Source organism: Suricata suricatta, chromosome 5, assembly GCF_006229205.1.
Source record: "Suricata suricatta isolate VVHF042 chromosome 5, meerkat_22Aug2017_6uvM2_HiC, whole genome shotgun sequence".
Lineage (NCBI taxonomy): Eukaryota > Metazoa > Chordata > Mammalia > Carnivora > Herpestidae > Suricata > Suricata suricatta.
Window position 1 is genome coordinate 96205654 of NC_043704.1, and position 12818 is coordinate 96218471.

Genomic DNA, 12818 nt, shown 5'->3' on the forward strand with positions numbered 1-12818 from the left:
AAGCAGGGGTCACTAGAACTCACAACAGAACAAAACATATCATCTCTTCCGTCAAAATGGAAACAAATAACCTTTCTTTGAATCACACAACTAAATCTCTAGTTGTTAAATATTCTTTAGCATATAGTCTTTAAAACCATTACAATGACTGCAACTAAGATTCATTCAAAATGCAGTTAGTCTCTTAGATCTTCAGGTCTCTTGTACTTTACTTTCCTACTTCCACATCCCCCAGTCTCCAGCATTGTTCAGAACTAACAGATTATAAAAATGTTATTTTTGCACTTGCCTTCTGTGGTTTGCCATCTGATTCAATAAATGGGTGAGTTAAGCCATTACTTTCAACCCACTTAGGCAATCCAGACACTGTTGTTTTTCATCAACCATGAGGAAAGTCCTCATCCAGTACCATCCTGCACAACTGAGCAGCCGCAGAATGCTACTTAATTCTCTGTGCCCCATACTCACGAGGAGGCAGAACAAAGTCTCAAAGCACTTTATTTTTGAAGGAGAAAAAAGTGAGAGGAGACTTTTCCTCTGACAGCGTTTAGCCAAGTGAGAAGTTAGAGGAACAGTCCCCGCAAGAGACTACCCTCACTTCAGATGCCAACTGCAAGTTCAAGGGTTTCCCAAAACCACCCTTAGGTACCAGGACTTGTTAGAAGGACTCACAATAACCACTAAATGCTATTGTATTAAAATTGGCCAGGGATATCTGGATGGCTCAGTTGAGTGTCTATTAATTTTGGTTCAGGTCATGAACTCATGGTTCATGGGATTGAGCTCCATGTCACTGAAGAGCCTGTTTGGGATTCATTCATTCATTCATTCTCTCTCTCTCTCTCTCTCTCTCTCTCTCTCTCTCTCTCTCTCATAAATAGATACATACATACATAAATTGGTCAAGGAAAGAAGTGACTAGAGCAGAGTTGGGAAGTACCACAGTAGAGCTTCCAATGTCCTCTGTGAAATCAGAGCATGTGACTTCCCTGGCATCCGCATGTGACAACATGTATGGACTGTCAGACTGCTGCTAGTCTGGGAAGCTCAGCTGAGTCCCATGTATAGAGTTTTTATTGAGACTTCATTACATAGATATGATTGATTGACTGTCCACTTAGTTGATTTCAAGCTAGTTTCCAGCCCCTTTGGGCATGACTCCAAGCCCCTACCAATGTTGTTGGACTTTCCAGTGTGGCAAGAACCTCAACCTAAGAATAATCAAATGTGTCTGGCCCTCACCCTAAGTCATAATGTTAGACTATCCAATGACCCCAAAGCCCCTGTCAGATATGACATTACAAGGGCTAAGAGATTATCTCCAAGAAACTGAGGTCAAAGGGCAGAACTCTTTTTGCCTAAGGTTAAACTCTTTACTGCACATCTTCACTTTCTCATTAGCCTTTGATTTGGGGCATTTATCTCAAAGGTAAACATACTCACTAGGGTTGTAACTATGCCCTTACGCATTCTGAAGGCCAAGGGAGATTTACTTAATAAACTGGAGATCAAGAAAGCTAATTTATGCTTTATGCCTGGAGATGAGAGAAGGGAGGGTACAGTATGAAGCCCAGTCAGAAACACAGCCCTTGGCATTATGGGCTTGAACACGCATAGCAGGAGTTCTTTCCCTCACTGGCAATAATGAAAGCAGGAACTGTCACCAAACTACTACTACTTGCCTGGCAGGTGGCAGACACAGCTGGGGCTACACCTCTGAGTGTAAAGAGCATGCACAGTAACTAGTCTGCACAGAACATTTGGAGGGATTCCTCACAACTCCCCGCTACAGGATCGCCCCATCTGCCGGCTGCCAGCACTATGTCACCACTTAGGTGAAGCACTGTGCTTTACTGTCAAAATACAAATATGTTGGGGTGCCTGGGTGGCTCACTCGGTTAAGCATACTGTTTCGGCTCAGGTCATGATCTCACAGTTCGTGGGTTTGAGCCCCACGTCGGGCTCTGTGCTGACAGCTAGCTCAGAGCCTGGAGCCTGTTTCTGATTCTGTATTTCCTTCTCTCTCTGACCCTCCCCTGCTTGTACTGTCTCTCTCTGTCTCTCAAAAAAAATCTTAAAAAAACAGAAAAAATTTTTTAAAAAAATACAAATATGTTAAACCAGAAGTCTCCATGAACACTCCGGTTGTTTACTGGGAAAAGTAATGGAACTAAATTCTGATGGATGAAAGGGAGAAACAAAAATATATGAATTATGAAAACTGCATGGGGGCTTGAATAGAAAAGGATGAGAAAAAATTCCCTAACCCCACTCTGTCCCCTCCCTTTCTTAGCCCAGCACAGTGCACAGTGTCGTCAAAAAGGGGGCAATTAAGGGCCTGTGGCAAGCCCTGCTGACCCCCAGGTAGCTGGGCGACAACATCATAAAACACTAGAGTAACAATCTGGGTTGAAATCCTGGCTTGACTATTAACAAGCTGTGACTTGGGCACATCAATTAAACTTTCTGAGTCTCTGTCACCTCGATTCTAATTTGAGAATAATATGAACTCCCTCACAGAGTGGGTGTGAGGCTTAAATGAGATAACATATGGGAAAAGCACCTTGTTAAATGTGTTTTTTTAACTACAACATAAGTATGTTATTATTAGTTGAGCAGATTGGAAAAATAGCTTTAGCTTTTTTATTTCTAATTTTAAGATTATATATACACATATGTGTGTGTATGTGTGTGTGTATATATATATATACACAGAGCAACTGAGTGCTACAAAATAATAATGCTTCATGAACATTATAAAAAAATAAATAAAAATACTTCAAGATGGTTCCAGAAAAAGGTCTATATAGTCACATGGGTATGGAATACACAGGAATCTAGACAGTCTTCTGAGAGAATAACAATATACATTAGAACATTTAAGGCTCTGGAGACCCCTGCAAGAATAAACCCAGTATAAGGCTGTTTGACATACAACTTCCCAAACTGTTTCAAACACAAAAACTTCCTTTCCTCTAAGACTTCTTAAAATTCAATGGCAGTGGGGGGTGGGGGGTGCCTTGGTGGCTCAGTTGGTTAAGCATCCAACTCTTAATTTTGGCTCAGGTCATGATCTCAAAGTTCATGGGATAGAGCCCTCCATCAGGCTCTTTGCTGACAAGCAGAGCCTGCTTGGAATTCTTTCTCTTCCTCTCTCTTTGCCCTTCCTCTATTCGTGTACTCTCTCTCTCAAAATAAATAAACTTTTAAAAAATCCAATAGAAAGGGATCTGGAGAATGAATTTTGAGAAATACCGCTCTTTTTTATGGCACCTGGGAGGCAACAGTCTGCTTTACGATGAAGCTGAACATCTCTTTTCCAGCTCCTGGCTGCCAGAAACTGAAGTGCCTGGTGAACACAAACTTCATACCTTTTATGAGAAGCCCATGGCCACAGAAGTTGCTGCTGATTCTCTGGGTGCAGAGTGGAAGGGTTACATGGTCTGAATCAGTGGTGATGGCGACAAACAAGGCTTCCCCATGAATCAGGGTGTCCACCTGCTTCCAAGTAAGGGGCATCCCTGCTACAGACCATCAAGGACTAAACAAAGACAGCATGAATTTGTTTGAGGTTGTAATGTGGATGCCAATCTCAGTGTTCCCGATTTGGTCCTTGTGAAAAACAGCAGAAAGATATTCCTGCACTCACTGACACCACTGTGCCTCATCTCCTGGGGCCCAAAAGAGCTAGCAGAACCCGCAAACTTTTCAGTCTCTCCCCAGATGATGTCTGCCAGTATGTTGTGAGAAAGCCCTTAAACAAATAAGGTAAGAAATCTAGAACCAAATCACCCAAGATTCAGTGTCTTGTTACTCTACATGTCCTTCAACACAAACATTAGTGTATCACTCTGAAGAAACAACATACTAAGAGAAATAAGGAAGAGGCTGAGGAATATTTAAGCCAAGAAAATGAAGGACGCCAAAGAAACACACCAGCAACACACTGCCAAGAGACAGAGACTATCTTCTCTGAGAGCTTCTACCTCTAAGACTGAGTCCAGTCAAAATTGAGATTTTCTAAGAGCAACAAATAAATAAGATCAGACACCAAATGCCAAAAAAGCACTTGTTTGAGAAATACAGTGAAGCAGACCATTCATGTTTAAAATATACAATGTTAAGACCTCATGTTCTGTACAGCCAGCTTTTCACTATGCCTGACCAGTCAGGACGAAGATGCCTTGGGCAGATCCTCCTGTTGAGCACAAGGTCTGCATCTGTGCAGCTAAGGCTCTACCTGCAACATCATGTGGTGTCTCACTTCTCTTGACGGTCACTGCTCTCCGGTATTCGTGTAACCTAGCATTTGACTTGTAGTTGGTGTTGTCTTCTTTGGTCTTCTTTCTTGCCTCTTTCAGGAAATCTGAAATTTAAATTACCTTTAAATCACTGTCCAAAACAGCCTGTGATCATTTTACCAGGTACCCGGGACTGTCTTGTTTAGAGAAAACCATGGGGGTCGCAGACCCTCCACGAGCTTCCTCCCGTCTCCTATCCCCGCCTGCAAACCCAGCCTCACCGGACTGCGCTGAGCGCAAGGATCTTGGAGAGAAGTTTTGTTTTTCTTTATACAGCATAAGACACCTCAATAACTTAAGGGAATTTTAATAATTGATTATCATACTAATAGTTTCTAACACTGACCAACATAAACTCTAGTAGAGATGAGTGAAATGCTCCATTCCATCGATAGTCATTACTAGACTTTTATTATAGGTTAAATAATTTATGGTTTCAAGAATAACTAAGAGTGGGGTGCCTGGTGGCTCAGTCAGTTAAGCATCCAACTCTTAATCTCAGCTCAGATCTCAGTCTCAGAGTTGTGAGTTCAGGCCCCATGCTGGGCTCCACACTGGGCATGGAGACTACTTAAAAAAAGAAAAAAAAATCAAAACTAAGAAACAAAGTAGCATTACCCAAGTGATACATTCCTGTGGTCTAACATATCTTCAAATTCAAATGTCAAGCAAAATCTCATCTATACTATTCTAAAAAAAAATGAACCATATTCATATTCTGAGGTAGAGCATGTTAACTTTTTTTATCCAGCATTTCTTTTTTCAAACCATATTCATCAAGTTCCTTAAAAGAAAATAGGACTTAAACTTGTAGTCAAAAAAAAAAAAAAAAACCCAAAGAGAGGCAGTGTGTTTTTTTTTTTTTTGAGAGGGAGAGAGAGAGAGAGAGAGAGAGAAAGAGAAAAGAATAGAATGAGTGGGGGAGGGGCAGAGAGAGGAGGAGAAAGAAACCTAAGCAGGCTCCACACCATCAGGGCAGAGCCCAATGTGGGCTTGAACTCACAGTGAGATCATGACCTAAGCCAAAACCAAGAGTCAGACACTCAACCGACTGAACCACCCAAGGACCCCTCTTGTTTTTTTGTTTGCTTTTTATACTAGCCATTCTGACTAGTGTGACGTGGTATCTCATTATGGTTTTGAATTGCATTTCCCCGATAATGGGTGATGTTGAGCACTTTTTCATATGTCTGTTGATCATCAGTATGTCTTCTTTGAAAAGTGTCTATTCAGGTCCTCTGCCCATTTTCAATCAGATTGTTTGGTTCTGGTACTGAGTTATATAAGTTCTTTATATATTTTGGATATTAACCCCTTTTTGGATATATGATTTGCAAATATCTTTTCCCATTCAATAGGCTGTCTTTTAGTTTTTTGATTGTTTCCTTCACTATGCAAAAGCTTTTAATTTTGATGTAGTCACAGTAGTCTAGTTTCACTTTTCTTTTTCTCCCTTGCCTCAGGAGACAGATCCATAAATATGTTGCTAAGGGTGCTGTCCAAGAGATTACTGCCTATGTTTTCTCTTAGGAGTTTTAAGGTTTCAGGTCTCACATTTAGATCTTTAATCCATTTTAATTTTATTTTTGTGTATGGTGTAAGAAAGTGGTCTAGTTTCATTCTTCAATATCCAGTCTTCTCATCTCTTTTCCCCCATTGTATATCTTTGTCTCCTTTTCAAAGATTAACTAACCATATGGGTTTATCTCTGGGCTCTCTATCCTGTTCTATTTATCTATGTACCTATTTTTGTGTAAGTCTCAGACTGTTTTTATTACTATGGCTCTGCAGTATATCTTGAAATCTGGTTTCAGATACCTCCATGTAGCTGTATCTTCATAAAATACACATATAAAATGTCCATCTTAAAATTTTTAGTGGCATTAGACATCTGAGGAGTTGCAATCCAAACTATTTAGCTTGGCAATAATGAGTAGCACTGCATTAATCTACAGTCTTACTTGCCACAATTCTCCAAGTCCAACTCGCTAATATGACTTCATTCCTGTGCCCCTTTTAAGGAATTTCTGAGATCACCATTCATCATATTTAAATGATTTGTTTTCCTGTCACAATAACCGAAATGTAGACTTTTCAATAGTAGAGCTACCTATTTCTTACACAGGTCACAGTCATTCAATACACACGTGTATAATGAGCAAAACTTTAAATGAAGAGAATCATTAAGTTCATACTTTTTGTAGGAAGACCATTTTCTCAGCATACTGATCAGGTTTAAACACTAAAAAGTATAAATCCCTTTTAGAAATAGGGTTTCAACTACATTTTTCATAAACAAAGAAGTGTTATACGTTTAAAGAAACAGCGTCACACAGTGGTTGAAAGGACAAAATGGAGAGCTGGACTGCCTGAGTCCACACCCTGGCCCCGTCATTTGCTACCTGTATGATCTCAGTTAAGCTCTTTAACCTCTCTTTATTGCGGGTGCATCATCTGTAATAGGGGACTACTAATGGCACTTACCTTATAGGACTGTTGTATTAAATGATCCAACATGCAGAAAGCACTTAGGACAACATCTAGTATGTAGAAAGCATGATTTATAAGTTACCTATTACTGTCATTATTACCTACCTACAATATTTTCTAGTACATCACTAATTACCCCCTATAGAATTATATAAGCCTCAGTTATGCTAGGTCATTCTCCTGTAAGGTTGTCATATTCACAATATCAGGAAATTCTCATGCAGTCTTTTTTAAATTCCATCTTATGTTTACTAACACTAGCCACACAAAGCATGCCTGCAAGGATATATTAGTAAAAGCACTTTTAATTTTGTTAAGTTTTTTTTATTTATTTTGAGAGAAGCAGAGATACTGTGAGGGGGGAGCAGAAGGGGTAGGGAGAGACAGAGAGAGAGAGAGAGAGAGAGAGAGAGAGAGAGAGAGAGAGAGAGAGAGAGAGAAAATATCCCAAGCAGGCTCCATGCTGACAGCACAGAGCCCAACATGAGGGTTAATCTCACAAACCATGAGATCATGACCTGAGCCAAAACCGACGGTCAGATGCCTAACCGACTGAGCCAACCAGGTTCCCCAGTAAAAACACTTTTAAAGCTGCTGCTTTCAAACAGTATCAGTGTAGTAAATTTACTGCATGGATTCCAAAGAGTAGAAAGCCCAATTAGTGGGCTCACAAGAAGACGTCAGATAGTTATTGTTTTACTTTGCTCATAAACGGTCCACCCGTCCCTTCACTGCACTTGTCCCAACCCCGATCAATACTGCCATATCCCTCTGTCAAGATATGGAAAGCAGAATTCAGTCACCTTAATACAGACTTGTTACAACCCTGCTGAGGGCTTAAGGCTCTCATGCAATACATCTTTGTGGGAAAAACAACACAACACTGGATTTTACAGTGTCAGCTCATGCTAAGAACACATATCAATCTATCTCCATAATATAACCTGTTCCATTTTATACGGTTGCCTAACAATGCTCATTTAGGACTGCAGATTAAAAAGTGTGTGCAATTAATGATTTTACATTATTTTCCAAATTAAATCTCCTTGACACACTAATTTTATAATTCAATTAAATAAGCCAACAAGTTTTCTTAGCATGATTTGCTCTTTATAAACCCCCTGCCATTTTTTCTCCATTTTCATTGTTTTAGTAGGCCTACTGCTGACACAAGGCTGTACATAAAAAGAAAATGTTTTCGTTTAAGCCTCTCATATTAGTTTGTCAGGGCTGCTGTAACAAACCACCACAAACAGGGAGGCGTAAGCCTCAGAGGGCTATCACCTCACAGTTCTGAAAGCTAGAAGTCTGAGATCAACTTGCCTGCAAGGTTGCTTCCTTTTGAGGGCTGTGAGGAAAAAACTCTTTTCCATGCCGCTCCTCTTGTAGCTTGCTAGCAGTCCTCAGCTTTCCTTCTCTTGTAGGTGTATCACCCCGATCATCTCCCCATGATATTCTCCCTATGTGGATGGCTCTGCCCAAATTTTCCCCCACCTTTTTTTAAAATGTCTTATTTATTTATTTTTGAGAGAGACAGAGAGACATGGCATGAGCAGGGGAGGGTCAGAGAGAGAGGGAGACACAGAATCTGAACACAGGCTCCAGGCTCTGAGCTAGGTATCAGCACAGAGCCTGACGCAGGTCTCAAACCCACGAACCGCGAGATCATGACCTGAGCTGAAGCCAGATGCTCAACCGACTGAGCCACCAGGCACCACCAAATTTCCCCTTTTTATAAGGACACCAGTTATATTGGATTAGGAGACTGCCGTGCTCCAGTATCCTTGAAGCTTAACTAATTACATCTGCAACATCCATATTCCCAAATAAAGTCACATTCTGAACTACTAAGGGTTAGGATTTCAATACAGAATTTCCAGAGAAGGAAGGGTGACACAATTCAACCATTTCCCAAATTCAAAATGCTCTTGTAGACAAGTAATTTTGAAAATCCTTTGGTCCAACCTACTACCCACAAAGAACAGATAGATCATGATGCAGAGAGCTCACTGGACTCCTTGAGAAACCTACTGTTTGATTCCAATTCACACCTGTGACACAGCACCTAAAGTTTGCTCAGATTTCCCACAGGATTGGAAGAAAGCAACAACAGCTGCCTTTTCCTCTTCACACCATGCACTTCCTCTAAGGATTCTCAAGTATTTACAGTCAACCAATGGAAGTAATGCTTGGATAATGTCTTCCAAAGTACAGATCACATGCATTATCCCATAGACTCTCATAAATAACAACTTAGCAGACAGGCAGTTATGTTGAATATTTTTATAAAGGGATCATGGCTTGAAGGTTAAGCTTATAGGCTGTGAAGCCAGTACACATGGATATGTATCTCATATCTCCTGCTTCCTGGTTGTTTGACCTTGGACAAGTTTGTATTCCTCCATCAAGTACAACAATGGGGTAAATAAGAGTATTTACTTCATAGAGTTGTTGTAAGGATTGATAATTTAATCCATGTAAATTGTTAAGAATAGTGTCTGGTACATAAAAGGTGTTCAGAAAAATGTGAATTATTATTATTTTACAAATGATGACATTGAGGCTCAGGGATATAAAATGACTTCTTCAAGATAGGAAGTCAGTGATGAGACCCAACCTCAATGCCAGAACTTCTGAGGGCTTTCCATGTTACAAGACAGCATTCCAGCAACACTCCATCTTTAAAATGCACAAACATTGGGGCACCTGGGTGGATCAATCAGTTAAGTAACCGACTTTGACTCAGGTCATGATCTCATGGTCTATGAGTTTGAGCTCCACATTGGGCTCTATGCTGACAGCTCCAAGCCTGGAGCCTGCTTCAGATTCTGTGTCTCCCTCTCTCTCTCTCTCCCCTTCCACACTCATGTTGTGTCTCTCTGCTTTCAAAAATAAATAAATAAATAAATAAATAAATAAATAAATAAATAAATAAAAATTAAAATGCACAACATCACACTTTGAAGTAATGGAGATACTGGGGACTCTGACATAGGAGTGGAGAAACCCGCAATACTGTTTATGCTCAAGAAACCCCAAATGTTGGACTGCCTGCTTACATGCTAAACTTAGGGAAGACAAAGTCCCTGCAGACCCATCTGTTAGCCACTTGGGCAGACGGTTCTGAATTGCTGGTTTGGCTGCACCAAGAGAAGTTGAGGAACTCCTACCCTGAACCTTAACAAAGTCACATTTTTTTTTTTTTTTTGCCATATCCCACATACATCTCTTACTGCAGCCAGGAAAACCACTTATGTTATTTATTATTATTATTTCTTCAATTTGCTGTGCTTTTCATGTCTCTGGGAAATACTCTATTTCCTATGCCCAATCTCATATTACTGTTCTGTTTATCTCTAAGAATGAGTTGTATTTTGTATTTTCAGCTTTTCTGAGAAACCTTCCAACAACACCCGGCATGTCATATATGGACCTTTTTCTGTTTTCTTTCATGACAGAATCATACTCATAATCATACTTGGGAGCTGCTATATAATCCCTGGCTTCTTGGTTTCTATTCCATACCACACTGATGATAACCATATTCTTTTCGGTATCTCAGTAGCTTGCACAAGCGTAGCATATAAATATTTCCTGACTAACTGAAAGACTGACTAGAAGAATTAATTACTTCATTAATTAATATATGAATAAAAGAAACAAGAAGATTTCAGTCTTAGCATCCAATCATCAGGGACATTATAATTTAACCTGACCACTGACCAGAGAAAAGGAAGATAGAGTAAGTGATGAGGAGAAAAGGTATGACTTTGTGTGTGATATTAACCAGTTAATGAAGCTCCAAGTTGTTCTGCCTGGATCCATAGAATTAAAAAAGAAAAGAAAATTCCACCACCATCTATCTAGCCTGATTTGCATGTGTTCAAATCTTCAAAGTATTCCATTTGATTCCTTTAATCAATAGCTATTTTAGAAAGCTCTTCATTACTTCCTAATTGTCCAAATTCATTTTCTTCATTTTTCCTTATTAGAGGCAAATTTTTCAAATGAGTTAAGTAGATCAGCAATTTTAGAATCATTATTGACTTCAAGCATTTCTCTCAGTTATTAGCATGTCCCTTCTCTCTCCAGGACTGGATCATTTTCTCCATTTTTAATAGGCCATCTGGTTCATTTTCTAGACTTTTTCCCTCTCATACTTCTCTAATAAAGACAATATTACCCTATACTAAAACCAATCCATGCTTACAATAACCCCGATCCTAGAAATTTTAATTTACCAGATCTCTGGTTGTGAATGAAGATGGAAGTGATTCCCTATTTAGCTAAGATATCAAAAAATAAGCATTTATCTAGATTTTAATCCATACCAACCAAATAAGTTGGTAAAAACATTACCATGGCCCACAAAATATTTTACAAATAATTTATATGAATGTTTTAATCCTTAAATATATTAGAATTAAAATACACATAACTTCTGGAAATCTGTATCACATTAATAAAACCACAATATTACTGTGCCCAAAAAACTGGCATGAATTATTATGCAGCTGTTTGCTCTATACGTGAGTGAGTACATGAGCACAAAGAAAGACAGAAAGGAGGATTCGGCAAGTTGTTACTAGGGAGGAGAGAAGAAGTTGGAAGGGAGGAAAGAAAAGAAAGGAAAAGGTTAAAAAAAAGAAAAAAGAAAAGAAAAGGGGAATTCATGGCAAAACAGTATATAGGACATAATCTCATTTATATAAAATTGCATATGTGTGTATAAATCTGAATAAATAAGAATAAAAAGATGACCTATCTGAGGGCAACAGACTGCATTTTCACTTCCTTTTATCACATATATGGCAATGTTTCATAATCTGATATTTTTCAAAATTTGAATTAATTTTTTTGTCATTTGAATTCTCGCTTACATATATAATTTGAAAATAACACAAAGTTATTTTCATTGCAATATATACACTATAGAGACTAGTGTCAGTCAGACCAAGGACTATGCACTCAACCATGAGAACTCAAAGCCAGCTGAATAAGAGACAGGGTATAAGCCAAAGCACCAGACTATAATCAACCTGTTGATAGGGTATATGTCTTATCAATTATATTTTTTTCAAAAACATTCTTTGGAGATTTTCATATTTAATCAGCTTCAAGATTCAGCACATGTCATTCTTTCTTAATTGGATTTCCCCAGATACTTGATTTCCTAGGAAGTCTTCAAAATTCCTCCATGAAACCCTCTTAAATTTACACACTTTGTGATACCTCTTTTTGCTGCATAAATGTGATACCATGTAGGAGATGCCTGAACTCCTACTTCAGATTGTACATCCCTCAGAGTTCATCATTTTTCCTTTTAAATTCAACACAGCAGTTCTACAGTCAGAGAAGAGATGTGTCAAGATCTACAGATAAACACAACTGGAACATAACACCACAAAAGGAAATGCAGACATTGCAAAGGTATTTTGTATGGTTGGTCTGCTCTCATGCCTTCTGGAATTTTTTGGTCACAAACAAACTTGTAGAAAAGCTACACTGATTCTGCCCACATTTAAAATAGCCCCGTATTCTCACCAATGCAAAGCTGAAAAATAGGACATCTAACTTGAATTTCAGAAAGCGTTTAAATTGCTTTGGTATATAAAGGTTAAGAGAGTAAAATAATCAAAATATGTAGTACTGATGCAGAAAACAAAGAATAAATGAACCCAGGTGTAATTTCTAGGTCATTATCATTACCATATGTCTTTTTAATTACCTCTTCCCTCAGGGACTTGATGTTTTATAAGATTTGTTCTGCTAAAACAAATGAATTAATAAAGTAATAATGAATTAGTTTTTAAAATTCTTAATGAATCAATGACATGTGTAATTGCCCAGCACAGCTATTGATCAAGATGAGGAAACCAGTGTTATACACAGAGTTGAAACAATTTACTTACAGGAAAACAATGTGTTATCATGGATCAACATATAATTTCTATTAGCTTTTTCAAAATGATGAAAACAGTTGAAGATATATATTCTAGAGCTCTAGGAGTACACTAAACCTTATTT

The 12818-nt window shown here is 38.7% G+C and overlaps 1 pseudogene; it reads left to right on the plus strand.

Annotated features, from left to right (window-relative positions):
- Positions 1–3298: 3298 nt before the first annotated feature.
- Positions 3299–4014, plus strand: LOC115291215 (annotated as a pseudogene).
- The last annotated feature ends 8804 nt before the right edge of the window (positions 4015–12818 follow it).